The sequence below is a fragment of the Spermophilus citellus genome (genome assembly GCF_964194105.1).
Source record: "Spermophilus citellus genome assembly, contig: SCAFFOLD_347, whole genome shotgun sequence".
Lineage (NCBI taxonomy): Eukaryota > Metazoa > Chordata > Mammalia > Rodentia > Sciuridae > Spermophilus > Spermophilus citellus.
The window spans coordinates 236,567-247,557 of NW_027673114.1; positions in this window are offsets into that span (position 1 = coordinate 236,567).

Sequence of the window (10,991 nt, forward strand, 5' to 3'; positions counted from 1 at the left end):
TTGATTTTTTTTTTCATGGGGGCCAGTAGTGGGGATTCAACTCAGGGGCATTCAACCACTGAGCCACATCCCCAGCCCTATGTTTTATTTTATTTTATTTTTATTATTTTTGTTGTAGATGGACACAATTTACTTATTTACTTGTTTATTTTTTATTTATTTATTTTTATGTAATGCTGAAGATCAAACACAGGGTCTTACACCTGCAAGGCTAGTTCTCTAACACTGAGCCCCATACCCAGCTCTGTTTTGCATTTTATTTAGACATAGAGTTGCTCAATGCCTCACCATTGCTGAAGCTGGATTTGAACTCTTGATCCTCCTCTTTCAGCCTCCTGTGCTGGTTTGTTTTGAATTCTTTATATATCCAGAAGATTAATGTTCTGAGGTACAGGTGGTAAAGATTTTCTCCCATTTTGTAGGTTCTCTGTTCATGTTCTTGATAATTTTCTTTCCTGTGAGAAAGCTTTTTACTTTGTTTCCTTCCCATTTATTGATTCTTGATTTTATTTGTTGCAATTTAGAAGTCTTGTTGAGGAAGTCAGTTCCTAAGCCAAGATGATGGAAAGTTGGGCCTATATTTTCTTCTAGTGGGTACAGGATGTCCGGTTTAATGCCTAGTTCCTTGATGTACTTTGAGTTGAGTTTTGTGCAGGGATAGGGGTAGGGGTTCAATTTGATTCTGCCACATGCATATTTCCAGTTTTCTCAGTACCATTTGTTTAAGAGGCTGTCTTTTCTTTTAATGTATGTTGTTGGTGCCTTTGTCTAGATTCACAAGACAGTATGTATGTGATTTTTGTCTTTGTGATGTCTTTTCTGTTCCATTGGACATTTTGCCTGTTTTGGTGCCAATCCCATGCCATTTTTGTAGCACTATAGTATAATTTGAGATTAGATCTTGTGATGTCTGCTGTCTCCTTCACTTTTTTTTCACTAAGGATTGTTTTGAATATTCTGGGCTTTTTGTTTTTCCAAGTGAATTTTATGATTGCTTTTTCTATTTCTTTGTGAAATATCATTGACATTTTAATAGGAGTTGCATTAAAACTATAGCATTTTGGTAGTATGTCAATTTTGGTAACATTAATTCTGCCAATCCATGAACATTTGAAATATTCCATCTTCTACGGTCTTCTTCAATTTCTTTCTTTAGTGTTTGGTAATTTTCAAAATAGAGGTCTTTCACTTCTTAGATTGTTTCCTGATTATTTTATTTTTAAAATTGTTTTGAATCCATTGTGATTCATCAGCTGATGCATAATTTGTGTACAGGATCATAATTGATTTATGATTGTTAATTCTAAATCCTGCTACTATGCTGAGTGTGGTTATGAGTTTTAAAAATTTTGTGGTGTAGTTTTGTGTCTTCTACATATAAAATATTGTTGTCAGCAAATAGGGATATTCTGAGCTCTTCTTTTCATATTCATATCCCTTTAATCTCTTTTTCCAAACTGCTCTGGTTAGAATTTCAATATTCATATGTTGAATAGAAGTGGTGAAAGAGGGTACCCTTGTCTTTTTCTAGTTCTTAGAAAGAATGTTTCATTTTTTTCCATTTGGAATCATGTTAGTCTTGGTTTTTTTGGTATAGAGCTTCTAAAATGTTCAGTTACATTCGTATTATCCCTATTTTTTTTTTTTTACCATTTTGAACATGAATGGATGCTGTATTCTGTCAAATGCTTTCTTCCACTATTGAGATAATTATGTTATGTTTTTTAAGTCTATTAATGAATCCTGTGTTGATTTACATAGGTTGAACCATCCACATTTTTACATAATGCCATATTAGTAACTGTTGTATTCTGCTACCTTTCCTATCCTCTACTATCCCTCCTCCCCTCCCCTCCCATCTTCTCTCTCTACCCCATCTACTGTAATTCATTTCTCTCCTTGTTTTTTTCCCATTCCCCTCACAACGTCTTATATGTAATTTTGTGTAACAATGAGGGTCTCCTTCCATTTCCATGCAATTTCCCTTTTCTCTCCCTTTCCCTCCCACCTTATGTCTCTGTTTAATGTTAATCATTTCCTCCTGCTCTTCCTCCCTGCTCTGTTCTTAGTTGCTCTCATTATATCAAAGAAGACATTTGGCATTTTTTTTAGGGATTGGCTAGCTTCACTTAGCATAATCTGCTCTAGTGCCATCCATTTCCCTGCAAATTCCATGATTTTGTCATTTTTTAGTGCTGCATAATACTCCATGTGTATAAATGCCACATTTTTTTTTTCCCATTCATCTATTGAAGGGCATCTGGGTTGGTTCCACAGTCTAGCTATTGTGAATTGTGCTGCTATGAACATCGATGTGGCAGTATCCCTGTAGTACGCTCTTTTAAGGTCTTCAGGGAATAGTCCGAGAAGGGCAATAGCTGGGTCAAATGGTGGTTCCATTCCCAGCTTTCCCAGGAATCTCCATACTGCTTTCCAAATTGGCCGCACCAATTTGCAGTCCCACCAGCAATGTAGAAGAGTAGCCTTTTCCCCACATCCTCGCCAGCACTTGTTGGTGTTTGACTTCATCATGGCTGCCAATCTTACTGGAGTGAGATGGTATCTTAGGGTGGTTTTGATTTGCATTTCTCTGACTGCTAGAGATGGTGAGCATTTTTTCATGTACTTGTTGATTGATTGTATATCCTCCTCTGAGAAGTGTCTGTTCAGGTCCTTGGCCCATTTGTTGATTGGGTTATTTGTTATCTTATTGTTTAATTTTTTGAGTTCTTTGTATACTCTGGATATTAGGGCCCTATCTGAAGTGTGAGGAGTAAAAATTTGTTCCCAGGATGTAGGCTCCCTATTTACCTCTCTTATTGTTTCTCTTGCTGAGAAAAAACTTTTTAGTTTAAGTAAGTCCCATTTGTTGATTCTTGTTATTAACTCTTGTGCTATGGGTATCCTATTAAGGAATTTGGAGTCCGAGCCCAGAATATGTAGATCGGAGCCAACTTTTTCTTCTATCAGACACAGAGTCTCTGATTTCATATCAAGCTTCTTGATCCATTTTGAGTTAACTTTTGTGCATGGCGAGAGGAGGGGATTCAGTTTCATTTTGTTGCATATGGATTTCCAGTTTTCCCAGCACCATTTGTTGAAGATGCTATCCTTCCTGTGTTGCATGCTTTTAGCCCCTTTATCAAATATAAGATAGTTGTAACTTTGTGGATTAGTCTCTGTGTCCTCTATTCTGTACCATTGGTCCACCCGCCTGTTTTGGTACCAGTACCATGCTGTTTTGTCACTATTGCTCTGTAATATAGTTTGAAATCTGGTATCACTATACCGCCTGATTCACACTTCCTGCTTAGAGTTGCTTTTGCTATTCTGGGTCTTTTATTTTTCCATATGAATTTCATGATTGCTTTATCTATTTCTACAAGAAATGCCATTGGGATTTTGATTGGGATTGCATTAAACCTATAGAGAACTTTGGATATTATCGCCATTTTGATGATGTTAGTTCTGCCTATCCATGAACAGGGTATATTTTTCCATCTTCTAAGATCTTCTTTTATTTCTCTCTTTAGGGTTCTGTAGTTTTCATTGTATAAGTCTTTCACCTCTTTTGTTAGGTTGATTCCCAAGTATTTTATTTTTTTGGAGGATATTGTGAATGGAGTGTTTTTCCTCATTTCTGTTTCAGAAGTTTTGTCTCTGATATACAGAAATGCCTTTGATTTATGCGTGTTGATTTTATATCCTGCCACTTTGATGAATTCAGTGATTAGTTCTAGTAGTTTCTTTGTAGACCCTTTTGGGTCTTCTAGGTATAGAATCATGTCGTCTGCAAATAGTGATATTTTAAGTTCTTCTTTTCCTATTTTTATGCCTTTAATTTCTTTCATCTGTCTAATTGCTCTGGCCAGTGTTTTGAGAACTATATTGAATAGAAGTGGTGATAGAGGGCATCCCTGTCTTGTTCCAGATTTTAGAGGGAATGCCTTCAACTTTTCTCCATTCAGAATGATGCTAGCCTGAGGCTTAGCATAGATAGCTTTTACAATGTCGAGGTAAGTTCCTGTTATCTCTAGTTTTTCTGATGTTTTGAACATAAAGGGATGCTGTACTTTGTCGAATGTTTTTTCTGCATCTATTGAGATGATCATATGGTTCTTATCTTTAAGTGTATTGATGTGGTGAATAACATTTATTGATTTCCTGGGGAGTAATTTCTTGTCAAAGGAGCAGGTAAATGGTGCTTGCCAGTGTTCTGACAACACTCTGTTCCAAAATATAGTGTTGTATGTTAGGACATCCCTGCTGCACAATGAGAAAGATGAGCATTCCTCCATGTAGATCCAAGGTCAGGCCCACCAACAACTTCTTTTGCTTTAGAGATTTTATTAATAAGTCAGTTCCTGAGCTGATATTTTGAAGTTTTGGGCTTACGTATTCTTCTATCAGGTGCAGGGATTCTGGTCTAATACCTAAGTAATTGATCCATTTTGAGTTGAGTTTTTGTGCATGGTGGGCGGATTAGGGTTCAATTTAATTCTACTACATATGGATTTCAAATTTTCTCAGCACCATTTGTAAAGAGGCTATCTTTGCACCAGTATATGATATTTGTGCCTTTGTCTAGTATGAGGTAATTGTATTTATGTGAGTTTGTCTCTGTCTTCTGTTTCATTGGTGGTCTTACCTGTTTTGTTGCCAATACCATACTGGTTTTGTCTTTATAGCTCTGTAGTGTAATTTGAAGTCTGATATTGTGATACCTCCTGCTTCATTTTTCTTGCTAGGTATTGTTTTGGGTATTCTGGGTCTCTTGTTTAAGTAAATTTCATTATTGCTTTTTCTGTTTCTGTGGGCTCTGGAAGGGAGAGCATTTCTTTGGGCTCTGGAAGGGAGTTGCATTGAAATTTTATAGCACTTTTGGTAGTATGGTAATTTTGACAATATCAATTCTGCCTATCCAAGAACATGGGAAGTCTTTCCATTCCTAGGACCTTCCTCAATTTATTTCTTGAGTGTTCTGTAATTTTCATTGTGGAGGTCTTTTACCTTTTTTGTTAGATTGTTTCCCAAGTGTTTTTTTATGCTATTTTGAATAGGATAATTTTCCTAATTTCTCGTTTAGCTCATCTTTTATTGGAGTATAGAAACAAAGCTGATTTATGAATGTTACTTTTGTATCCTGAAATTTGATGAATTCATTTGTGTTCTAGAAGCTTTCTAGTGAGTATTTTTTTTGAGGGGATCTTCTTAATATAGAATCACGTTTTCTTCAAACAGTGCTCGTTTTAGCCCTTCCTTTCCTATTCATATCCCTTTAATTACATTCCTTTGCCAACTTGCTCTGGCAAGAGATTAAAGGACGGGATTTGTTCAGCTCTCTATTTATCATTCAGTCGTGAATTTGGTCTTCTGGTGTTTTATTCACTTATGATCTGATAGATTGCAGAGTATTATCTCTACATTTTGTATTTGCTAAGAGTTGCATTGTGTACTAATAGAAGTAGTGAAAGTGGGCATCCCTGTCTCATTGGAGTTTTTAGAAGAAATTCTGTAGTTGTTCTCCCTTCATAATTATGTTGTCCTTGGGTGTGTCATGTATAGCTTTTACAATGTTGAGGTATGATTCCTTCATTTTTTCTAGTGTTTAAAGCATGAATAGATGGGGTTTTATGTAAAAAATAGATGCTGCATCTATTTTGATAATCAAGTGTTCTCATCTCTGTATCTATTTGTGTGATGAATTACATTTATTGATTTCCATTTGTTGAATCAGTGTTGCATTCCTGGGATGAAATCCACTTGGTCATATGCACTATTTTTTAAAATCTATTTTTGTATGAGATTTAGCAGTATTTTATTGAGGATTTTTGCATCTATGTTCATCAAGGATATTAGTCTGAATTTTTCTTTTCTTGATGTATCTTTGTCTGGACTTAGTATCAGTGTGAGATAGGCTTCATTTAATGAATTTGAAGAATTCCCTCTTTTTCAATTTCATGAAATAATTTGAGGAGGATTGGTATTGGTTCTTCTTTAAAGGTTTGGTAGAAATTGGCTGAGCATCCATCTGGTCCTAGGCTTTTCTTTGTTGGTAGAGTCTTGATGACCTTTTTATTCTCATTATTTGAAATTGATCCTCTTTAAATTTTCTATATACTTCTGGTTAAATTTGGGTAGCTCATGTCTCCTGGAATTTACTGATGTCTTAGATTTTCTAGATTATTGGAGTATAGATTTTGAAAAAATAGCTTCTATTTATGCTCTGTTTCAGTAGTATCTGAGCTGATATTTCCATTTTCACCATAAGTCTTGGTACTTTTCATTTTTCTCTGATAGCTTGGTTAATATTTATATATTTTGTTCATTTAAAAAATTTTTGATTCATTTCTTTTTCAGTTTTTACATCTTGATTTTATCAATTTCATCTTTGATTTTTATTTTTTCCTTTATTTTGCTGATTTTAGTATTTTTCTCTAGGTCCTTAAGATATAAAGTTAGATTATTTTACTCAGTAACTTTCTATTCTTTTAATGTGTGGGCTCAATGGTATAAACATTTCTCTTAGAACTACCTTCATAGTGTCCCAAAGGTTTTTATATATTGTATCACTATTCTCATTTACATTTAATTTTTTATTTAAACTCTGATTTGTTCATCTATCTGTTCATTATTCAATAGTGAATTTAGTCTCCTAGTGTTAGTTTTTTTAAAAAATTTCATCTTGTTGATTTCTAGTTTTATTCCATTATGGTCTGAGAGAGTTCAAGGTATTAGCTCTATTTTTGGTATTTGTGAAATGTTGCTTTATGTACTAAAATATGGTCTATTTTGGAAAATGTTCCCTGTGCAGCTAAGAAGAAAATGTATTCAGTCATTGACGAGTAAAATATTCTGTGCATTTCTGTTAAGTCTAAATTATTTATTGTAATTTTAATTTTATATTTAACTTTTGTTGGTATGATCTTTCTAGTGATGAGAGACGCATCTTAAAGTTCCCAATGTTATTGTATTGTGATCTGTTTGATTCTCTATATTGAGAAAGGACTCTTTGATTACTTAGATGCTTCATAGTTTGGAGCATATATATTTACCACTATTATTTCTTTCTGTTGTATTACTCTACTAAGCAGTATGAAAATTGAATTTTTTATCTGTTCTGATGAACTTTTGCTCAAAGTCCATTATATCAGATACGAAAATAGATAACCTTGTTTATAAGATCCATGTAAATGATATGTTTTTCCCATCCTTTCACAGTTAGTCTGTGTATATATTTGTCTAAGAGGTGAGTATCTCGGAGACAGGCTATTGTTGGGTTCTTTTTTTTCCATATCAATCTGCCAGTGTATGTGTGTTGATGAGTTGAGTCCATTAACATTCAGTGTTATTATTGAGAGATGATTTATATTTCCTGTTATTTTGGTTCATTTCTAGTTATCAAGTTGAAATAAATTCTACTTTGATTAAATATTCTTTTAGTTTTAGTTTCTGTATGGTTTTGTTTGCATATTTTATTTTTTCTTAATAAAATATTTATTGTGTTTTATAATGCCAGCTTTCTAGTTGTGATTTTTTTTAACTTTTGTTTATTATGGATGTTATTATCTCATATTAAAATCTGATATTATTTAGTATTCTATGCAGAATCTGTTTTCTTTCAGAGCTTAGTATATATTATTTCAAGACCTCCTAGCTTTTAGGGTCTTTGAAAAATCAGCTGAGATCTGGATCGGTTTGCCTCTGAATATGACCAATCATTTTTCACTATCAGGTTTTAAAATTCTATTATAAGTAAAATTCTATACTTATTCTGTATGTTAGGCATTTTCATACTATTGTGGCTAGGAGTGTTGTAATTCTATATATTCAAAGTTGTATATACCTCCTGTGTTTAATTTTTCATTTCATTCTTAAGATTTTGGAAATTTTCAATTATTTCATTGAAAAGATTGTTCATTTTTTGTTTTGAAATTCAATACCTTCACCTGTCACAGTGAATCTTAAATTTGGCCTTTTCTTATTATCCCATATATATTTTTTTAAAACTCTGTTCATGGTCTGGTAACATCTTTTCTCCATGATGAACTTTATTTTCAAGATTATGCACTACTTCTTTATTACCTGAATATTTGTCCTTTAAGTCATCTAGTGTATTGGTGATGCTTTGCATTGCATTTTTAATTTGGTTTATTGATTTCTGAATTTTGAAAATTTCTGATTGATTTTTCTTTAGAACTTCTATTTCCTTATTGATATTTTACTTCTTGTGTCTTCTCTGTGATTTTACTTTTTACATTATCTTTTATCTCATAGATCAGTTGAAATATAAACTTTCAAAATTCCTTCTCTGATATTTTCTTCACTGTGGTTTTTGTGGAATCTGCTTTTGAGTCATTCTGGTTTGTTTGGCCTGCTTTGTTCCCTTGCTTGTTCATATTGTTTGTGTGTCTATTCATGTATCAAAATGGATCTCTAACAGAACTTGTATTCTGTGCATTTCTAGTGATCCTGTAGATATCTTGTGGCTCACAGATTGGGGGGGAGCCAAGTAATTGCAACCAACTGTGCATAAAAAATATAGAACTAAATTGCATACTTAATTTTTATTTTCACACAAAGTTAGTTGGCACAATAAACAGAAATGTATCAACTTATATCAGTAACAACGGTAAGTAATCATGAGTTATATCTTTCATAAAATAAAAGAATAGGTGTTTTCTATAGCTTCAATTGTATTCATTGTTGCTTTAGCATTAGTGGTGGTGTGTGGAGTTTTATAAACCAAGAGTTCTGGGAGAAATTAAAAATAGATGCCCCTCAGTAGATGAATGGATAAAAAAAATGTGGCATCTATACACAATGGAGTACTATACAGCAAAAAAAAGACAAAATCATAGAATTTGCAGGGAAATGGACAGCACTAGAGCAGATTATGCTTAGTGAAGCTAGCCAATCCCTAAAAAACAAGTGCCAAATGTCTTCTTTGATATAATGAGAGCAAATATGAACAGAGCTGGGAGGAAGAGTAGGAAGAAAAGAGTAACATTAATCAGTGACATGAGATGGGAGGGAAAGGGAGAGATGAGGAAAATTGCATGGAAATGAAGGGAGACCCTCATTGCTATACAAAATTACATATAAGAGGCTGGGTGGGGAATGGGAAAATAAATAAGGAGGGAGATGGATTACAGTAGATGGGGTAGAGAGAGTAAAAGGGAGGGGAGGGGAGGGGGGATAGTGGGGGATAGGAAAGGGAGCAGAGTACAACAATTACCAATAGGGCATTATGTAAAATTGTGGATGTGTAACCGATGTGACTCTGCAATCTGCATTTGGGGTAAAATTGGGAGTTCATAACCCACTTCAGTCTAATGTATGAAGTATGATATGTCAAGAGCTTTGTAATGTTGTGAACAACCAATAAAAAAAAAATAAAATTAAATAAATTTAAAACTTCTGTTTATCCATAGACATTGTTAAGAAGTAAACAGGCAAAGCATAGCTTAGGTGCAAGTACTCAACAATACTGTGTTTGAAAAAGGACTTTGTATCTAGAACATAGAAGGAACACTCCAAATATGAGAGAAAAGGACAAAAGCCCCAGATTTTTATATGGGAAAAAACTTGACTGGGCAGTTCCTGAAAGAAGATACTGAATGACCAGCAAGCATATGGAAAGATGCTCAATTTCACTGACTGTGGTAAAAATGGAAAGTTAATTGAAACCATGACCAAAGAGTTCCACCAAATGAGTGAAATGGAAAAGACTGACAATACCATCTCGGTGAAAATGTGAAGGAACATGCAAACCCTCCAACCTATGGGAGTAAAAGTTGGCACAACTACTTGGGGAAAACTTCCGGCAGTGTCTATCAGAGTTAAACACATACCTGCTCAGTGATTGCCATGGCCTAGTTAGTCTGTATATGCCCTGAACATGTACACAGAGTATAGATGAGGACATGCATTTACAAAAAGATTTGTCAAGAATATCCATAGCCCCGCATTTAAATTGCCCCAAACTAGAAACAAATATCTATCAATAGGAGAATCAATAATCAATTTGTGCAATGTTCATACAACTTATTAGTTTTTAAAAAATGAAGTCTAGACACATTCAATAACAAGACAAATCTCAAAACATCATGTGGAGGAAAAGAAGAGAAACACAAAAGCGTAGACACTGGATGTTTCTCTTTAAGTGAAGTAGAAAACCAGACAAAATCCATCTTCAGTGTGAGAAGCCAAGGTGATATTTAAGTTAGGAGCAGGGGACAGGGAGTAGACTAAACAGAAAGGGGCATGAGGAATTGTTCTAGGGTGATACAAATGTTTCATATCCTGACATATGTTGTGGCCACATGGGTCACTGAGCTATATGCTAAGGATTTGTGCATTTTACTGTATGTAAATTATACTTCAGTAAAATACAGAAATAAACCATATCGTAGATAATGACATGAAAAAAAAAAATAGAGCTCATTATGAAGAAAAAAGCAATGGTGATAGAAAAGGATTAGCAGTTTCAAGATGTGAGTTGGGCAGAAGCAAAGTGATATACGATGTATTGTTTATGAGGAAGAAGGAAAAACAAGTAAAAGAAATAAAGAGTAAAGTGAGAATAATGGAATTTGACTGTTTGTAAGAGAAAAGAAATAGAAACAAAAAGAAATAAAAGTTTGAAACAGAACACAAACTCAATCCAAAATAGGCTAATTGAAAACTTTAACTCTTAACAACAGAGTAAGGAAAAATAACTATGTTTCAGAATAGTACAAATGAGAAAGCATAAACAAACATGTACAAGTGTATGAATGTCCTTCATGTATCCATCAGTACACATACAAAAACTGAAAAGAAAAAAAAAAAACAGGATTGTTACTGAGAGTATGTGCTTGCTGTCTCTTCCAAAGTGTCTTCCATCTCTCAGTTTCCATTCTCCATGGGATGGTATGGGGAGCTGTGAAAGGTGCTGTCAGCTCCACCCCCAGGGTATAGGTCATGCTAGGTTCTACAATATGTTCTCA